This window comes from Molothrus ater, chromosome 12 (genome assembly GCF_012460135.2).
Source record: "Molothrus ater isolate BHLD 08-10-18 breed brown headed cowbird chromosome 12, BPBGC_Mater_1.1, whole genome shotgun sequence".
NCBI lineage: Eukaryota > Metazoa > Chordata > Aves > Passeriformes > Icteridae > Molothrus > Molothrus ater.
The window spans coordinates 17324706-17337256 of NC_050489.2; the positions used below are offsets into that span (position 1 = coordinate 17324706).

At 38.8% G+C, this 12551-nt stretch overlaps 1 protein-coding gene across 2 annotated transcripts in view; it reads left to right on the plus strand.

Annotated features, from left to right (window-relative positions):
- The window catches only part of CDH13 (cadherin 13), a 449240-nt gene that overhangs the window by 244855 nt on the left and 191834 nt on the right, over positions 1-12551 (plus strand). The gene's annotated exons all lie outside the window — the stretch shown is intronic.

Here is a 12551-nt window from a genome sequence, read left to right on the forward strand (position 1 = left end):
CTCCTCACACAAAGCTGGGAATTGTTTCCATGGGCTAGAATCAAAGGCACAGGTGTTTGTGACTCTGTGCCAAGGTCTCTGAGCCCCCTGCCAGGGTCTCAAGCCCTCCAGAGCAACGTCCTGGGTCCTGACAAGTGATCATCCCACTCCAAGTTTTACTGCGTTTCCTTTTGTGCCCTTTTCCTTCTTTGGCCTAAAATGAAACAAACACAGAAGTTTTAGAATAATTCTTTAGTTTTGAGAGAAGATTGTGAGATCTTTCTGCCTTCCTAAGTAGACCTAATAATTTTAAGTTGGTTTCTTTTTGCAGTTGGTTTTGCTTTCCTTATAGAATCATGGAATCTTCCATGTCCCTTCCAAACATGGGTTTAGGAGCTTTTGTTATTTCATGCCAGGGGATTTATTTGGTGCAATAATAGCAAACTCTTGGTTTTACAAAAGACCTCAATTAAAATCAGAATAGGCTCTTTTTGATAGGCTCCATGGGGTTGATGGATTGCTACTGATTTCAACTCCAAAATCAAACTCTTGGGATTGATTGGACTGAGTTTCTCTGTGTGTTCTGCATTGACCCAGCAAGTTACTTAACAGTGACAGATTTATAAATAGGTTACTCCAAATCAAAGAAATTATCTTATGTTTGAACCAGCAATATATTGATGAGAAGTCACCTTGCCAGGCCAAAGGAGAACCTGTTTTGGTGATGTAGCAGAACTGAGTGAGGAACTCTCATGCAATTTTCCATTAATTGTTGTTTACTGAACAGTAAAATCCGATCATTCTGTTTGCTGTGTCAGGCAAATTAAAAACAAGAAAGTGACAGGAATAATGGGATAGAGACAGGACTACACCTAGTCACAGAGCAGAATTTGGTGAATAAATCTTGTTTTCCTTTTTTTAGACACTGTCTAAAGTGTCTAAATAAGATACTGTCTGTACTCAAATGGACTGTTGCAATTACATTGGCAGAAATAATGACACTTCAAACTTAATTATTAAATACATTTCTAGCAAATCATGCTGTACTGCTAAAATAGCTCCCTAATGCATAAAAAAATTCAGGTTTTAACACCCATCTATTATTTTTAGAAAAGATCTGTGCTGGGATGTGCAGTCCCTTAACTGACATAGGGGAGTGCACTCCTCAAGGGGAGTGTGATGGAGTAAAATAGCACAGGATGATTTTCCACCACCTTGTGGCTTCAATGCCACTTTGGGAATAAATACATGAAAGTTGAATAGTCTGCTCTGTGCAAGAAATCCCTGTGTTGCTTTGGAGAATCAGCTTCAAAAGTCTCTTCAAGGGCTTCCTCTTCTAGGACATTTCAAATTTTAAAAAATTGCTGCACCCTGGTAGATTTTAACAGCTCAAAACACTGCAAGACTCCTCCTCCTTTGCATATTTGTTTATTTAATTCTCCAGTCTTGCCACAGCAATTCTCTGTGTTTGAAATTAGTTGCCTGTATTTGGTTCCTTTTCCTTTGTACATACTTTTATTTCTATTTTGCCTTTAATTGACCCCGGGTACTCTGTTGGTGATTATCTTTGTGGGTCCCAAAGATCCCTTTCTTGGCTTTTTGAGTGACAGTTTTGCAATAGGAGAAGGAAATCTTCCTGCAACACTCTCTGGGATGAGTTCTGGAATTTAAAATTTACTCCTTTTATCATCATTTGGTTTGTGGGTGCATGAAAAAGGGTCTTGCTGATTGCTATAATTCAAAAAGGCTTTTTTCACTTGCAATTTTTTGGTGCTTAGAGCATTTAATTAATTTTTTGACTGAATATATCCAGGCTTTACATTTTGCTGGAATAACAGACTTGCCCAATTCTCCCTTTGCCAAATACACTATTCCACATAGGATTTTTTTTTCAGTTGATACAACTGATGCAGCTTGATGCAATCAGTGAAAAAATAGAAATCTACAACGTAATCATTGTAAAAAAAAGGCTTTGATTGCATTTTTGGACTGAAAATCATGTCTGTTAGTATTTGTGGATAGTGAAAAGGGTTTGAGAAGGGTAAAAAAAGACAAAAGGTGACATTGTGGGTCTTGGAATTCTGAAAATTGCTCAGATAAGGTTGTCATAATTTGAACTTTAGGAAAAGCATGAAGGACAGAAAAGGACAGAAAAGGAGAAATCTTTCTCTCCAGAAACAAAATGGGTGTGGAAATGTGGCAGGATGAAGTCCTGAAAGTTAGTGACAAATCAGCAAGGCAGAAGTCTGTGGATTTGGTTTGAGATCCGGTTTTATAAAAGTGCAGCACAGGAATTGTTGTTGTATGTTGTAAAACATCTTGTAAGATCTCAGAATTAAGGGAAAGTGGTGGTGGAGCATAAAATTTACTGAGGAAGTGCCTTCCTAACTTGTCAAATGAAGTAAATTATGGTTGACTGAGATATTTAAAATAAATAAATAAATCCAGTGAGGCATGCTAGAACTGCAAATTGCACCTTAAGATTAATAGTTTTAACAGGTAATTTTGTCACGAGAGCTGAAGACCAGTGAAGCATTTCAGAAAGTTCCTGGATGAAATGTAAGCAAGGAAAATAAAAGAACACGAAATAAATTCTGTCTTTCCATGTGTCACTACACAGCAGATGCTTGCTGATCCTTCAGGAATCACATTAGAGCTATTTGACTACTCAGAAAAAAGACTTTTACTGTGTTAATTCACCTAATTTGAGACTCATTGACTAAATCCTCCTTTATTCACAATTAATGTAGAGAGATGGTCCAACATGTTAACAGTGACAAAGGCTCAGTTAAGAGAGAGAGAAGAGGTAATTTGAAATGACATTTTATTTTGGATCAGGCTGCCCTGGGAATATCTTTCCACTACATCCATGTCTGCAAACTACTTTTCTGCTATAATAATGTGGGAACTGTTCAAGATAATTTCTTTTTTTTCTGTGAATGAAATATAGATTTAATAGGAAAAAACCACTACACTGCTGGAATGAAACAGAAACTGCTCATTGTGTGTGATCTGGGATGCGCTGATCTGTCTAGCTGCTCTTACCAGGAAGATCAGCTGTCTGAATTATAAAAATATCAGCCACAAACACCCTTTTGGAAAAAAAACCAAACAACTGGGCATAATTGGAAATTCAATAAAGCTGACTGTAGACAAAATCAGCAAAAAACTCCTTTGGTTTGGGATGACAGGGCAGGATAAGGAGAGTTTTGTTACTCCAGTGCTTGCACATGGTCACAGCTGTGAGGGTGTGGAGTGCAGCAGGGCAGGGAAAGCCAAGCTCTGACTCTGAGTACTTCTGGGCTATATTTGAAATATTTACCCCCACACATGTCAAAATTCTTAATAAAACAGCTTCCAAGCCCTGATGCTATTGAGGGAGATCAATAAACTCACTTTTACTGACGAGTGGAACCAAACCCAGCAGGGAGGGAGTTGTGATGATGCTTCCCACACCTTTTATCATCAGCATGGAAATGTGTCAGCTCTGGCTCACAAACAGGCAGCAAAGTGCCAAATGTTTACTAGACAGGGTTTGAGGAGGAAGGAGAGGGCTGTTCCATGGCAGGAACGTGGTCAGACAGGCAGATTCCAGTTGGTAAAGTGGGTGCTCTGAGTAAAGGAGAGGATGCCAAGGCTTAGGAAAGGAGTTTTAGAAGGAGATTTAGCAGCAGAATAAAAATAAATAATAAATGAATAAAATTAAATACATCAATGAGCAAGGGACTGTGTAGATACACAAACAGAACACTAAGGAGTTTATCACCCCATCCTGTGTGCTGGGAGGGGGCATGGCAGACACCTTGTGCCACAATCCAATCCTTCTGTGATGGGAGCTTTGCAGCTCTGAAATTTTAATGGGTTTTGTAAGACATGGCCCTTGCAGCATGGTCATCTCAACCCTGTGAGCAGAGACAAATAAATCTCACCTGGTTCTCTTTTCCTGCCTTCTGGAGACCAACCTTCCAAAAGGTGAATTTAGGAATGCTGTGGAATTGCATCTGTACAAATGCAGTGTATAAAATATGGTGATAGCATTTCAAATTTTGAATAGCAGAGCAATTTTCTTTACAGGAAAAGCAAAATTTTCAGCAACTCCACCAGGAAAACACTTGTCTCTGAAGGGTTTTCCTCATTGACACTTGCATGCCAAGCACTCTTGTTTTTCTCTTGGGTGGGCTCTGAAGGAGCCCTGGCTGCAGCTGTCCCCTGGAGCACTGATGGGGTGGAGAGGAGGAGCTCCAGGATGTCACCCCAGGAATGTGAAACTGGAAACTCAGGCTGCAAGGCAGCAGTGACCTGCAGGCCTCCAGTGCAGCCTGGAAACTCCTCTGTCCGAGTGCTTTTGTAGGTGCTTTTGTTCCTTAAACCCAGGGACACCCGAGCTGTTCCCTCTGTTCTAGCCTGGCATCAGCCTGGCTGATCCTTGGCTTCAGAGACCTTTTCCTCCTCGTTTGCAGGACCAGATAGTTTAAGCAATAATAACAAAGCCAAATCTCTGTGTGTGTGATATATCCCTGGCATTTGCACTGACCTTTATTCCTTATGCCTAAAGAAGTTATTTCCTTGGCGCTGATGCATTTGGGATCTTGCATTTTAGTTCTTGGTCTGATTAACTACAGGCTCTCTCTGACCCTGTTGCTTCTTGCATCCTTCCACGAGGTGAAATCTGTTCAACTCTTGCCACTTCCTCCACTTTTGGAGTTATTTTTGAGCAGCCAGGATGGTGAGCAGTGTCAAATAATGCCAGCAGCTATTTAAAAGTGCAAAGCTATTTTTTTCAGCTTTTCTTTTCTAAGTGTCTTTATTGCTTTTGTGGTGCAGCATAGAGTCTAAAAATTCTGGCCCAGCTTATGTCTTAATCCTTTATTTCAGCCCCAATTTGTCTCTTTTTTGATTTCTTGAATATTTTTGTGGTGATTAGAATTGATTGCTTTGGTGTCTCCCCCAACTCCTCTGTCTCCCCCACGCCCTCTCCCTTTTTGAGGGGATCAACATGTGCTCTCTTGTGATATGGGAAGATTTTAATTAGATTTTAATTTACATGATCATCCTTAATACTTCTGGTCTGTGTGAAGTACACGTGGCTGCTTGAAGAGCTGTGCTGCTCCTCAGATTTGAGGGATGTTCTCCTCATTTGTTCACTGAGGTTATTTTTGGAGTGCGCATTCTCATTTCAGCTCCTAGATAATACTTAACAGAATAGATGCTTCAGAAGTTATTTTAATTTGATTTTTGTAGCCATATGAGAGATTCTTTGAGGCTTCCTCTTGTAAGGATGCACAAAATTATTTTCACTCGTGCTTTTGTGTCTTTAAAGTTGTAGAATAGTGTGTAACTGGGGAGAAAATTATATACTGAGAGGACAACTGGGTTTTCAAAGATCTTTCAAAGGTGTTTTGATTTTAATAGGATACATTATCCAGTCTCATAAGGCACTTTGAAAAATCATACTGTGCACATGTTGGTAGCTTAATAATCTTTGTAAATCTAATTTTACATTACTTGCTCAGCAAGAGACGGAATATCTCTATCAGTCTTGTGTGCAGAGATCAAAAACCCAGATTCAAGCTTGATTTAAATTTTGTCTGGTCTGTGGCTTTGGTGAAGTCATTTCATCTCTGTCTCCCACCCTTTGCTTATCTTATTTATGTGACTGATTCTCTTTTGAAACACTCTGGGGCTGTTGGTCCCATCATAGTTAATCAGGATGGTTCAGTTTGAGCACCTCACACCTGCCTTATGCCCATCCTAAAATGGGGATTTGGTGGGGTTTGGGAGGTTTGTAACTGCACCCACTTGCTCTGTGAGGGTGGCAGGACCCTGGAGCAGCTCCTGCCATCCCATCTGCTGCCCACAGAAGAGGGAATTTTGGGATAATGTCAGAATCTTCCTTTCTCTGCTCCTAGGGAACAATTCCTTTGTTCCCTGTGACTTTTTGCATGACATTAAACCCAGTTTTCTCTCATGCAGCCTGGCTGTGTCCTAGAAAGTGACATTTGTCAGAGGGACTGGAGTTCACAGGGACACATCTGGGGCACAAGATGGACAGAAGCTTTGAAGAGCTGCTGGTTACTAGTGCCTGATATTATACAAAACCTTAAATGTTCTGTGGATATCAAAAGGAATCTTTGCAAAGAATCGTTTATTACAAAAATTTAAATGTTAAAACTAAGAAGTAATAGACACAAGAACTCACAAGTAAATCTTGTCTCCTCCAAACTGACCTAAAAACCCCCTGAAAATACCAATTACTGCTTGCTGACCCCTTTGTTCGTATAACTTAAAACCAACCTCAGGAATAGGTGGTAAAAACTGTGAGATTAATTTATCCATTTTGTGGGTTTATTTTTTCAGTTGATGTACAAAATTCTGCTATAAAATCCCAAACTGTTTTATATTTTAATGAGAGAAAATATCAAAATATTATCAAAATATCAAATATTATCAGAATAATTTTTGGAATTGGGTTAAGTGTGAAGAAAAGGCAGAGTTCATTTTGGTACAAGATTTTTATGAGTCTGTAATAATGTATTTTTTCTGCAGTTTATGCCATCATTCTCTACAATTTTGGGGTTTTTATATTCGTCCTCTGTGATTTTTTCATGGAAAAGGGGCCATTTTATACTTAGAACAGAGAAAAAATTCCAGTCTTTAAGCTGTACATAAAACAACACTTTTTTTAAAGAATATTGTGATTCAGAGACACAGCTGGGGAAGAAAATGCATTTCCTGGGACACTAATGGTGGCACAGTGTATACATTCAATTAGATAATGAATTCATAATTGCTTGGTTTCCAGCTATGGAGCAATTTAATACATTAAAACCAAAAAAATATTAAATGCATGGCATTGTAGCTTCATTTTTCAGCAAGGAGCACATTCCAATGATGGCATTTCCTAGGAATATTGTGACTTTCCTGGATTGCCTGTGACAGGTTTTCCAGTGGAAAAAGAGTTTCTGATCTTATCTCAAGGCAACAGGAGCTGCAGGTACCAGGAGCTTTTGGAACTGGCCTGTGCTGATTGAAAAGTGGCCAAGAAAATGTTCTTGTGCTTTGCCCTGCAAAGGAAAGGTGAATAATGGAGAGATTTGCTGCACAAAAAATCATGTGGAAAATGGGTAGGAAGCGGTTATTTAATTATATTTAATTAAGGCTCTAAGAGTTTTCTGACTTGGGCTGGTTTTGTTTAAAGAAAAAATAGTTGAAATAATTTGGGAATGTTGATTTGACAGTCTCAGATAAACCCTCTTGGTGACAGGTTCAGGTGCAACTTGAGCTTTGGAAAGGCAAAAGGTTCCTTTTAGTCAAAAGTGTATAAACTTGGCAGAACTTGCTATGTTATGCTTCACAAATTAAAATATGATGTGGACCCTGACCTTTGAGTCCACTGATGTGACTAATTATTAAAATATTAAGCCCACTGCCTTAAAAGCCAGAGATAAAAGCACATATTTTACTGTTTATAATATTAACTTCCTCTTTCTTTCCTTAAAATTTCTATTAATGCATCTACAAACCTTTGCCTCTGAAGTGATCAAAGATGAAGTGACTCTTGCTGAAGAATTCACTCTTTGTCACTTTGGAAAGATAGAAGTCTTGGGCTTTTAAAAATTTGTGTTTAATTAATGCACACAGTTAAGAGATAGTTGTGCTCAGAAAATAGGAACCGTGTAATAATTAATTTTTGAGATGGATGCAGTAGCAATAAAGCCTGTGGAAGATATTCCTGCAGTACTTCCATGGCTAATTAATCCCTTTCCACTTTGGCTAGGTGAAATTCTCTAATTGCAGGTAATGGATGGTGCTGGGTTTTGCCATCATCTGTACAGTTCTGCTGTGGTGGTCGATAGAATTCTGTTTAACCCTGAAAAACTGTTTATTTTTGTTTGGCATCCTCTCCCTCCATCTCTTATGGAGCAATATAACTATCAGCTCATGTTTTATTCACACTCTTAAATCAGGAAAATTTACTTGTAATTAGTTTCTCTTTGTCTAAATGATTGTCTTCTCTGAGTTGTGTTTGTTAGGTAATTGCATAAAATTTTTACTACAATCTTGCACTATAAAGAGAACTTTTTTACTACATTTTATGACCTAGAGGTGGCCAAATTTTCTTTTCTTACCAGGAGATTGCCTGAATGAAAGATGCATAAGTCCTTACTGTCAATCTACGCTTAAAAACTGATGATAAATAAACCTAACAAGTATTGTCAATAATTAATGTGATCAATAAATAAATCAGCAGTGATCAGAATCACTGAGGTGGGGCAGGTGGTGGTGTTGCAGTATTTGGGTGGTGCAGTGCTCCTGTGAAGCTGGGGTGAGGAACAAGTAGAAAAACCATCTGTGGAAACAAATGGAAAACTTCCACGAGAAACATTCCTGTGGGCAACAAATTGGAAATTACAATTAGATGGCAGGTAATGACTAAATAACCTGTCTAAGGCTTTGAAGATAATTAAGCACTAAAAGATTTTCCAGATTTACTTATGGAAATCTCCAAATTTATGATATAATTTTATGTGAGCCATTGGCTGGCTGGCTGCAAAGTGAAAATAGACATTTATATGCAGAGAAGGAAGGTGGCTCTCCAGAATCATTTCACCAAAAGCAATAAATGAATGAAAACAACCCTTCTGTGAAGAGAAACCTTTGAAATTACTTGAAGTAATGGTAAGAACGAGACTGGTTATCTTTTCATGTAAATGTTATTGCTGACTGCAGAGTAGAAAGGATTCAAGACTGTTTAAAATAAAGCAGAAAGCTTAAAATGAGCAACTTTGAATAAGCTTAACTTCTGATGAGATCATTATATTTGGGGTGATGAAAGATCCTTGCTTTGCATATGCTGAGGGAAATTGCATGGGAAGCCTAGAAATAATCCATTTCCAGAAGGGAGAGGATTCAGTAGGAGTTTGCCAGATAAGAATATATTTTATCCTGCCTGCAGTTTGGGGGTTTAGGCTTTTCCCTGTTCCATTGCTGTCCCTAATTGGCTCAGTGGTCAAATGATCAGTGTTTCTGAGCCATGTTGGGGCACCAGCCAAAGTCTGCTTTGCATCTGATCATGGAGTTTTGTGCTGTGAGGTGTAAAGTTTCTCCTAAAGCCTTGATTATCCTTTGTGGTTTGCACGTACACTTGTGTCAAAAATGAAACTGGGATTTAGTCTCAAGAGCTGCTGGAAATCACAGGTTAGATTATGATGAGCATGACTTCATCATCATCATCATCATCGAGCCATGGTTTGGGTTGGAAAGGACCATCTAGTTTCCACCCCCATGAACATAATTCCATGATTTTAAGTGGGAAAGCATCAGTTTTTCACAAAATAAACAGCAGCAGAACTCTGCAGGTTGGGTTTTTTTCAATTTGTTCAAATCTGTCTTCATGCTTAGCACATGTCCTTGGAGCTGCATTGTTATAGCCAGGTAGGAACTTAAACCCTTTCTAAATGTGCCATTATAATTTCTTGTTATCAAAAGAATTAATTCAGTATTTTTCCTACATCCGTCAAGCTTTGCATTAAAACCAGAGAGGCTTTCTTGCCTTCTGCATAGAAAGGCTGAAATCTCACAGTTCTGTTAGTTGGGACAATCTCATTTCCCACCTGGTTTTATTTACAGCCTGTTCAAAGTGCCAATATTGTCTTTTACTTGAATGCTTTCTCATTTGCATGTGTTGGGTTTTTGGAAATAACAATACACTTCTGCTGTTATTTTGTGAGCAGATTTTATGGATTGTTTGGTTTTGTTTAAATTTTGGGTGTTTTTGTTAGTTTTTGTCATGGGGAAGCTAGATAAAATATCAGACAGCTTCTTTCACAAACTGATCATATAAAGAATGATGGCCATAACTTCAGTGCTACAGGTTTTTATTTTGAAAACATTGTAAAATGGGTTTAAAAGGAGCTGGTGAGTTAACTTAGGACAGGCTTGAAAATTATTGTACAAAGATTAATAAAATAAAGTCCTCAACAATCTTAATAAAATGAAGAAGATATCATGTAACTGTTCCTACAGACCTGTCATGCCAAATTTTTTGGACAGTTGCTCTCAGATGCAGTGGACTTGGCAAAGATAAAGTAAATCTATTTCAGTCATTAATAAGAATCTCCTATTCTTTTCCTTAATCTGTGCAAGTCTGAGGAAAAAACCCCAAAACTGGCATTAGATCAGCCTTTGTTTTAAATAACTTACAATTCTGATAAAGCAGCTGAAGCAGTTTTTTAAATTTAGCAAAGTCTTTGTTCTTTCCAATGAACAGCACAGTGACTTGATACTGAGAGATAGATTAGGAGCAAATTATCTTGAATTTGAAAATTAATTTCCTGGAATTTCACAGGGAAATTTTGCTATTCTTTCACTTCCCAAAGCAATTAACATGGTTTTGATGAGTCAGTTTTACTGTGATAAAGTGTCCAGCTCTGGAGTCTTCAGCACAGGGATGATGTGGATATGTGGGTCCAGAGGAGGCCTCAAAAATGAGCAGATGGCTGGGACATTTCTGTAAGGACAAGCTCAGAGAGTTGGGGTGCTCAGCCCCAAATCTGATCACGGAGTTTTGTGCTGTGAGGTGTAAAATTTCACCTAAAGCATTGATTATCCTTTGTGGTTTGCATGTAAAGAAAAGAAAAGGCCCCAGGAAGACCTTAGAGCCCCTTTCAGGGAATTACAGGAAGGCTGGGGATAAACATTTAGCAGGGCTTGTTTGATAGGACAAAGAGAAATGGTTTTGAACAAAAAGAGATTTGAACTAGATGTAAAGAGAGGAAATTAAAATAAGGGTGGTAAAATACTGACATGGTTTGTTAGAGATGAGGTGAATGTTCCATCCCTGGAAAACCTTCCAGGCCAGGTTGGATGGGACTTGGAGCAACCTGCTCCAGTGAAAGGTTTCCCTGCCCATGGCAGGGGCTGGAAATTGATGAACTTTAAAGGTCCTTTCCAAGCTGAATTATTTTATGATTCATTTTTTTCAGTAGTTTCCAGCTTTAGCTAAAACTGTATCTGACTTTAACGTAGTTCAGGAATGGAACCACTTTTCCTTTCCCCGTCCCATCACATCCTATGGCAAAGATTCCTGAATGGCTTTGGAGCTCAGAGCTGAACAAACCCAAAAGCTGAAGGGGAGGTTCTCCCAGAAATCTTCAGCTGTGCCAAAGCTACTGGAATCATTCCAACCAGAATATTTGTCTGCCTTTAGGATGTTAATCCATATAATAAAAAAATAAGGCTTGGGAAAGGTTTGCAAGAACAATTCCCAGACAAGTGAGGCTTAGCAGTGAGTAGATGTTAAAATGGACTGTGACACTATTTACAAACAGTGCCTGTGAGTAGGTGTCTCACCCAGAACAAATACTCCTACTCACACCCAACACATTGAATTTAAAAAGTGGAAGGTATTTATAAGGATAACAGAAAACAGAGAAAGGTGATAATAAGCCATCCATTTTAATAAGGAATTAGGATTCTGACCTATTTCTTTCCCAGCAGGATTTATCACTAAGTTATAAATAACTTACAGGTATAAGACAGGGCAATGAAGAATAAATTAACAGTATAAACAAAATGCTCAGAGACTTCCAGCCTCTGCTGGCTCCGTTTTCCCAGGGAAAGACTGGGAGAGAGTGATATTAACATCTGAGCTCAGGTTCATTTTCTGGCTGGCTTAACTCCATTAGAGTCAGGGGATGGGGAGGGCAGGTGAGAATGATAGTGGTGTCTCAGACATGTTTATTGCTGTATTTTATTGATTTCTTTGAGGGGAGAGAACTGCAGGTATAGCACACAGTTGCAATCTAAATTGATTTCTCAGTAGTTTAAGAAGTTTTGGCACGGTTTGCCCTGGTGACTCATTGGGGCCTCGCACTGCGTGTGGTTTGGGGGGTTGATGTACAATGGGATCTTGCTGTCCAGTTTTTGAAAGTAAAGAAAGTCCAAACAAATTTTCAGCTTGTGAATACACCCACTTGATTGAGACTGAAGATGTTCTTTCATTCTTCCACGCCTCATTAGAAGACCCAGAGAAATCTGAAAATGGCCTAACAGCCTCTTCATGCCATCACCATTGAAAAATGCCTAAATGCTACAGCATTCCTGCTTTTTGTTTGTTTGTTTTTCATGGTTTTGTTTTCTGTTTGTTTTTAAAAAGGCTTTTGGGTGAGCATTAATGTCAATTCTACCATGATATTTCTATATCTGTCCACTGGAGGTGTGCTTGATAAAAGCAAAGAAACAAATTCTAACCAAATCTTCACACGCGTAGGATCAAATTTGCAAGGGGTCTTGTTTTTTGGGGTTTTTGAAAGCTTTGGGGTTTTTTAAAGCTTTTAATTCTTTGGGCAATATGGCATCTTCCAGCTGCCAGGGGGTATCTCAGTTTGAATGTACACCTGTCCCTTCTTTTGCTTCGAGGAGAAATCTGCTCTGAGCCTGGTCCAGAAGACTGGGCTGCAAGTGGCGTCTTTGGCAGGGTCTGGCCACACCAACGCTCATCAGAACCCTTTTTTTCTCACCTCTTCTCACTGTGACAGTGAACTCACGACTTGATTCCTTTTTCTGCTCCC